Source organism: Sinocyclocheilus rhinocerous, unplaced genomic scaffold (genome assembly GCF_001515625.1).
Source record: "Sinocyclocheilus rhinocerous isolate Xijiao unplaced genomic scaffold, SAMN03320098_v1.1 scaffold576, whole genome shotgun sequence".
Taxonomy (NCBI): Eukaryota; Metazoa; Chordata; class Actinopteri; order Cypriniformes; family Cyprinidae; genus Sinocyclocheilus; species Sinocyclocheilus rhinocerous.
Window position 1 is genome coordinate 3135643 of NW_015662167.1, and position 8791 is coordinate 3144433.

Sequence of the window (8791 nt, forward strand, 5' to 3'; positions counted from 1 at the left end):
ACAGACTAATCTGAGTCGTGCCATACAAGGTTAGAGTTATGGCAGCCTATGTGTTATCCTTCTGATGGCAGATGGTGTTAAATACTTTTTCTAGATGGACCAAGCTGGTCAGGTCAATAGCTAGTCCAAGCTAGTCCAGCAGATCTAGAGCTTGGTTGGTTGACCAAATTGGTTACAACTAGAAGAGAACATTGGACTGGTAATGAAATAAATTTCACAAACCAGTTCAATCAAGCTGAGATGAGATGGCATTGATGTTTTAGTGGTGGTGGGGGGGGGGGCTATATATATAAAATATAAATTAGACAAAATGCTCATGCATACTGATTCATAGGCTAAAATAATTTTTATTATATAAACATAGCTGCTTCTATGCAGTAGGCAGGCTGTTTAATTGTTAAGGATGTTTCTAATCAGTTTGGAACTGAGGAAATAACAACAATCAAGAGAAAAAGCAGATAGTATTCCTGTAAACATACTGCTTGCTAAACTGCATCAGCCTTTATATTGTCTAGACTGCACTTAGATTGTACAAAACTGTTTGACACAGGTCTCCATCATGCTGAAGGTGCAGTCTGAGAGGTAGCAGTTCAAACGCTTACTTCAAGACAGGCTCATTTAATCATTTCACCCTTCAATTCCCATGATGGCTCTGACCTGCCTTTGTGAGTCTGTGAATGGATCAGACCAGGATTATGTGCTCTGCAACAGCACTACATTCAACTTTATCGGCAATGAGAGTGGACGCTGTCACCTTCAGACCATGGATGAAGTTTTGTTTAGGCTTCTGGGCCCTAGACGATCTTCTTTCTTCTTCCCAGTAACTTTTACGTACATCCTCATCTTCATCATAGGGGTCTTGGGAAACCTCCTCACTTGCACTGTGATCACTAAAGACAGGAAGATGCGGACACCCACCAACCTATATCTTTTTAGCCTGGCCATCTCAGACCTGCTGGTGCTGATCTTCGGCATGCCACTGGAAATCTACGAGCTCTGGCAGAACTACCCCTTCCCCTTTGGCGAAAGCATCTGCTGCTTCAAGATCTTCTTATTTGAGACAGTTTGTTTTGCTTCTGTGCTCAACGTTACAGTGCTGAGCGTGGAACGCTACATCGCTGTGATTCACCCGCTCAAAACCCGCTACGCGATTACAAACAAGCACGCTCAAAGGGTCATCACTAGCGTTTGGGTTCTGTCCCTGATCTGCGCCATCCCAAACACTTCGCTTCATGGCCTGCAGTACCAGTACCTGCCAGAGAGGGTTCTGGAATCAGCTACCTGCAACCTGCTCAAGCCCAAATGGATGTATAACTTGGTGATCCAGGTCACCACTGTGCTCTTTTACTTCGTCCCCATGATGATGATCAGTGTGCTCTATCTGATGATTGGTCTGACACTGGGCAGGGGACAGAAGCAGAGGAAGGACAAGCTGGACAAGAACCAAGACAGCTGGAAAATCCATCTGGACAGCAGACGGAGGAGGCAGGTCACCAAGATGCATTGTGAGTGATGGCCATATCCCTTGTATATACGACTTTTATTTATATGATAAATTATTTTTTTGTATTAAAAATGAGGAAGGCCACACAATTCTGCAGGCAGTATTTCTCATGCATTTCACTCTATTTCCAGTAAAATTAACACCAAATTAACTGTTAGGTTGAAATCTATGAGTAATATACTATATAGTAAAACTAAGGCAATGAGTTATGCAAGATATGGTTCAGAGAAGAAACAAAAGCCTTTTTATTTTCAACAGGTTTTCACTTTTATAAAATGTTTTAAAACATAACATTTCCTTTTGTTTAATTTTGGACATTATTATGGCAAATCCAATGGCATAGCAAATACAAATCCCACTGTAAAAGCTTGCTGAGGATCACTTAGATGTCTGAAAACATCCATCTGGATGCCTTTCCCTAATGGCGATGATACTATTCCCAGAGCATCTTTCAGTTTTTAGCAGGTGTTATAATCATATAATGGCTCTCTGCTCTGGTAAGACTCTCAAAGTAAAGTGAACCAACATGGCGAATGGGACCTAGAAGCAAGACACTTTCATCTGCTTTTATAGTGCATGTGTCTATACAATTACAAACTGTCATGGCACAAATTATTCATTATTAAAGCTATTCAATTATAGACTCAACTATAAGCTCATCACATTGATATTTTAGGGTATATTTAGCTAGTGTTTGAGAGAAGATTTAGCAGTGCTTTTTTATCCTGAAAAGGAAAGTGCCTCATGATTTCAGAGCTTGCATTTTGATTTGACTAAAAATTATTTTATAAAAATGAAAACCTTTTGTTCTAAAAAAATTTAAGTTTTTTTCATTCTCTGAATCATGCCTCGCATGACTCACAACTTCAGTTTTACTGTATATATTATAACTGTTAGATTGCAACCTAACAATTCATTCTGTTTCAGTGTCAGGGAAAATAGAGTGAGACCTGCAGCCTGCAGCACTCTACTGATTACATTTCATTGAATAAACAATTAGTCCAAATAAACATTTTATGGTTGGATAGTATATAGTCATTTTTAATTGATTTAGTGAATGATTTACATTTTAATTGAATAATTTGATTTAAAGTTTTCTTCTTCACCCTAGCAAAACGCCAGAAAAATTAATTCAGAAAAATGTAAACCACTCCTAAACAACATATTTGACACTGGGGTGTAAGCAGATCGTACAAAAATGAGCATATGAGAGATCATACAAATTTATATATGAATATATTTATATATGAATATACATTTTTATACGAATTAGCCTCCAATTCACCAAGACATAAAACAGTTATGAATTGCCATGAGACTGTGTTGGATTTTCAGTACAGTCGATAACTACAAGATGGTGACATTATGGTTTGTATAAACCAAGAGAAAGTGATACAACATGTGTGAAAGTAACGTCAGTTTCAATAGGATTGGTTGCCATGGATGCTGGTGAATACTAAGCCAGAAACATACTTAACGCAAGTATGTGAACTTGTGCTTGCCAGGTCATGTACTTGCATTTGGTAATGAATTGCATGTCTCCATATTCTGCAACACAACGAGGCATTAAGAGAATCTTGCGTCACTAGAAGCTAATAACTGAATACTAGCACTTGCATAAAGTATATGGCCTAAATACAGCTGACCAATCAGAATCAGGTATTCCAGTGGGGGACTCAGATGCCAGTGGAGCTCTGGGAATGATGCCTGAAGGGTAGTCTGTGGATCTGAGGGCTTGCTTATACAGTTGATTGTAACATTGATTTACTTGATTTTTTCTCTCTCTCTCCCTATAGTTTTGGTGGTATTAGTGTTTGCCATCTGCTGGGCTCCATTCCACATCGACCGACTCTTGTGGAGCTTCATCACGAGTTGGACGGACCACATGCATAACATATTCGAATATGTGCACATAATCTCAGGAGTGCTCTTTTACCTCAGCTCCGCCGTTAACCCCATCATCTACAACCTTCTCTCCAGTCGTTTCCGGGAGCGATTTCAAGTGCTGGTGTGCAGTCGCCTGCCATCGAGCTCTTCTCGTAATGACTCGACGCCTTTCTACATCATCCCCAAAGACCCCCCACTGATCTCCAACATCCAGGCTAAGAGCAGGAACGCGGACGGCTCACATCCTTTTGTCATTATCAGCAGCAGGAGGGAACCAGAGAATTAATGCTTTCATGTGAGACAACATGATCTGTGATCTCACATGGGAAGCCTAGGTTACCTCTCACTAAGGACAGAAAAAGACTAAGATGTGAAAAGTGTCAATTACAATACTATGTACATGATAGGCAGTTCCTTAAAATACATGTGAATAGACACATACTGGGTTTGGATTAATATGGTCTATCAGGCTTTTTGAAGCTAAAGACCACCTTAAGCTAATGATAACCAGTGTAGTTATCTTGTCCAAAGAAAAAAAATTTGAATGAAAATAAAACACTGTACAGTTCTGCAGAAGAGCCACAGCATTCATGGTCAGTATTACGGTTCCTGTGGACATTAGTGAAATAACAGGAGACAGCAAGGTCATTGATTAATAAATATCAAAATTGCTGCTATGCGTCTGTTTAAAAATGAAATTGGACATCTGTATAATACATATGAAGTCTGTATCAGCTGTTCTGTATAATCAACTACATGTTAAAGGGATAGTTCACCCAAAAATTACCCCATAATTTACTCACCCTCAAGCCATCCTAGGTGTATATGACTTTCTTCTTTAAGACAAATCCAATTGGAGTTATTTTTAAAAACGTCCTGGCTTTTCCAAGCTTTATAATGGCAGTGAATGGGTGTTATTGTTCAAAAGTCCAGAAGAAGTCCAATAGAGCGCATCCATCCATAATAAAAAGTGCCTCACACAGCTACGGGGGGTGAATAAAGGCCTCCTGTAGTGAATCGATGCATTTTTGTAAGAAAAATATCCTTATTTAACATTTTATAAACAGTAATCTCTCACTTTCATTAACTGTCGTACATGCGTTCACAATAGAACGCTGTTCTGTTGGATGACGTAGGACGTCGGCATATAGTGTAAGTTAGGAAACAAAGTTTCCTTACTTTATCAAAGGAAAGCCAGTTTCCTCTTGGCTTATATCGAAATTCTCCGACATTTTTCTTTACAAATTCCAAAGTTTTGTACTTATAATTCATGACCAGTGTTTTGTTCTGCTCTCTCCTCTGCGCTTCTGCGTTCGTCACTTTTCACTGGAGCTTACTCTACGCCGACGTCCGCCTGCAATGGCATTCTATTGTGAACGTGCGTATGTCAGTTAGCGAAAGCTAGAAATTTCTGTTTATAAAGTTTTATGTATAGATATTTTTCTTAAAAAAACTCATCGATTCTACAGGAGGCCTTTATAAGGCGGGCCTCTCATTCCTCTAGCATGTCGCACCACCTGGTGTTCCCGGACGAGTGTGCTGGGTCCTCGGACAGCGCGGGGTCCAGCATCTTGTGCGGAGCACAGGCGGATGACAGGATGTCGATCGCTGCATCGGAGGGCGAGCTAGGCTCTGGAGATGAGGATTAGGCTGCGCTGCCTCCGTCAGGAAGAGTGGCGTTGCCCGTGTCAGATCCAGAGCTGACCGCTATGCTTTCCCGGGCCGCCGAGAGTGTCGGGCTGCACTGGAGGCCTCCTCCTTCTCCCGAACGCTCGAGGCTGGATGATTGGTTCCTGGGGGCGCAGGCCGGGCGTCGGCAGCCGCCTCCGGTTCCATTCTTCCCGGAAGTGCATGAGGAGGTTACTAAGTCTTGGAAGGCACCTTTCTCTGCCCGAAATAGACTTGGTGCCTCCTCCGTCCTCACCACCCTCGACGGGGGGGCGGCCCAAGGGTATGTGGACATCCCTCCGGTTGAGCGCGCTATTGCCATGTAGCTCTGCCCGCAAAGCGCTGCCGCCTGGAGAGGTAGTCCACGCCTTCCGTCCAGGGCCTGTAAGTTCTCGTCCGCTCTGACGGCTAAGGCTTACAGTGCTGCTGGACAGGCCGCTTCCGCCCTGCACGCCATGGCCCTCCTGCAAGTCCACCAGGCCAAGGCGTTGAAGCAGCTGCACGAGGGTGGTGCTGACCCAGGTGTGCTGCAGGAACTGCGCACGGCGACGGACCTCGCGCTAAGGGCGACGAAAGTCACGGCGCAGGCCCTGGGTCAGACGATGTCCACATTGGTGGTCCAAAATAATATTTTTTTCCAATTTTTTTTTTTACAGCACTTCAAGTTAAGCCATTCTTAGAAAAGAAAAAGATTCAAATATTTTTTTCTATAGGTCTATCATAATGTGTGCGGTAGAGGGTTAAATTATTTTGCATCCTCCACACAGTATTTTAGTAGTTTCGTTTGGGTCTGAGGACGTCTCTTATTTAGATATTCACCCGCACCAAGCCCACCTGCCACTTAACATCATATTGAGCAAAACCCAACACATTGGTAGGTCTACAATATTAGCCTAATATCAGTTCACACTCAGGCTTATCGCCCTGTTAGTTGTAGTGGGTGACTTACTATCCAACAAGCTACAGTATACATATATACTGTATACATCGGATATCATAATATTTTGTCATGACTAATTTATTAATGATCCAGCATCATCTGTATTAAAGAGAAAAAAGCACTTTATCCGATGTTTAAAGTGAATAAAATTCAAAATAAAGTGTTAGCAGATATTAAGCAGACAGTCTATTAATATTGACTAATAATGACTGCTAGTTGACATGTAGTTGCAGAGTTAGTAGTAGATTGTCTAAAGTGGACTCAAAATAAAGTGTTACCTAATTCAGCTTGTCATATTGTGTGAAGGCATAACTATACTTGTTTCTTTACTCAAAAGCTTTTCATTCAAATTAGGATGTATGCATTTAGATAATTTATGTAGATTGTATAGATATAATGCACAGTATAAAATAAGCTATCTATCTATCTATCTATTAGCATGTGGATGGATGTCCTGCACATCTAAATCGAAACTATATTACTCTTTTGTATAAAAAGTCATAATATGGACAATATTCATTTCAAACGAGCGCCTTCAGGCTTGTTGGGAATGAGTTGTTCTTTTTGTCATTTGTGACATGAAAAGAAGGAAAAAAGCATATCGTTCCCAGGATCTATTTTCCTCCAGCACTAGAGAGGAGAGGAAGTAATACTTGTGCCAGAAGGGAGTCATTGGAAAAATTCATCATGAACATAGAACAATAAGAACTGCATGGCACATTAACTGCAGGGGCTTGTCAGGTAAAAGAATGCTGTGTGCAGGGATTCTGGTTAAATGTTGCAATTATGGAGTTTTATTGTTGGTTGTGACGAGAGGGGCGGGGCCGAGAGCCGTGGGAACGGAGCGAGGCCGGTGGAGCAATTGTTAATGCGCGACACCTGCGCCACTCACCGGTCTCGAGTCTCACGGAGGAGCTCCGGAAGGATAAAAAGGAGGAGGGACGACAGTGAAAGACGAGAGAGGACCAGGCCTGGAGTTTATTTTGTGTTTTGGTTTTGTTTGTGCGCGGCAGTCGTCCGCGAGGGGCTGTCGCGCTATTTTGTGTTTGGTTATTTTATTATTAAAATCTTTAATGTTCGCCGGTTCCCGCCTCCTTCTTCCCGATCTACAAACTACGTTACATTGGTTTAGAAATGTTTGTGCCAAAAGTGCTTTACTAGAATTCAACATTATGAGAATTAGAATATTTCTTGTAACTGTGAATTGTAACCACTAAATACATTGGAGAACTGTGGCTTTACTTTTCAAATAGTGCTCATTCTTTGTTTCTTTCCCATGTTAGTGACCTTGCTTGTTAACAGTTTAATCTAGCAGCTGAGACAAAAATGTGAGATGAATAGGTCTCTGTCTCATGGGGAGATTTTGATATCTGTAATTTACATGAGAGAGAGAAGAAAAACATTGGGTTTAACACTAAGTTCATATACAATACAAAAATCATTTGCAAGTATAGATACATGCATAAACTAATTTTGCACACTGTATTAAAAAGGTTTTGAATATGTTATCAGTTTTAGCAGGTATGTCTTTCCAAATCCCCTATTTTAGCACATACTGCAGAATTGGGTTCCCATTGCAGATACCAAGGTTTATTTTGGTATGTTTGCTATAGTTTTGTAAATAAATTTTATTATTTCAGCCATACAAACTAGACCTAAGCAAATATTGGGAGACAAAACTCATTTGCATCCTCATAATTACATTCTTATTCTTAAAAATAAATAATAATAATAAAACACAGGAGATTGAAAACCCAAGTACAAAACGCTAAAAATCAGAGAATCCGTAATGACCTTTCAATGCTATTTATGGACATGTTGAAAATTTACAATCAAAATGATTGTCATTCTCAAATCTTTTTCAGAAAACTCCAACACACAGTTTCTTTGAACTTTTAAATAATCATCACATTAATATTCCTACATAGAACAGGACTTAAAACAAAGCTTATTTTTTTACTAGAATTCAACATTATGAGAATTAGAATATTTCTTGTAACTGTGAATTGTAACCACTAAATACATTGGAGAACTGTGGCTTTACTTTTCAAATAGTGATCATTCTTTGTTTCTTTCCCATGTTAGTGACCTTGCTTGTTAACAGTTTAATCTAGCAGCTGAGACAAAAATGTGAGACGAATAGGTCTCTGTCTCATGGGGAGATTTTGATATCTGTAATTTATAGAACATGAGAGAGAGAAGAAAAACATTGGGTTTAACACTAAGTTCATATACAATACAAAAATCATTTGCAAGTATAGATACATGCATAAACTAATTTTGCACACTGTATTAAAAAGGTTTTGAATATGTTATCAGTTTTAGCAGGTATGTCTTTCCAAATCCCCTATTTTAGCACATACTGCAGAATTGGGTTCCCATTGCAGATACCAAGGTTTATTTTGGTATGTTTGCTATAGTTTTGTAAATAAATTTTATTATTTCAGCCATACAAACTAGACCTAAGCAAATATTGGGAGACAAAACTCATTTGCATCCTCATAATTACATTCTTATTCTTAAAAATAAATAATAATAATAAAACACAGGAGATTGAAAACCCAAGTACAAAACGCTAAAAATCAGAGAATCCGTAATGACCTTTCAATGCTATTTATGGACATGTTGAAAATTTACAATCAAAATGATTGTCATTCTCAAATCTTTTTCAGAAAACTCCAACACACAGTTTCTTTGAACTTTTAAATAATCATCACATTAATATTCCTACATAGAACAGGACTTAAAACAAAGCTTATTTTACATAAAAGACTGTTGAAGCACTGGAAACT

General features: G+C 39.6%; 1 pseudogene; it reads left to right on the plus strand.

The window, feature by feature from the left end:
* Positions 1 to 616: 616 nt before the first annotated feature.
* Positions 617 to 3610, plus strand: LOC107727797 (neuromedin-U receptor 2-like; annotated as a pseudogene).
* Positions 3611 to 8791: the final 5181 nt, after the last annotated feature.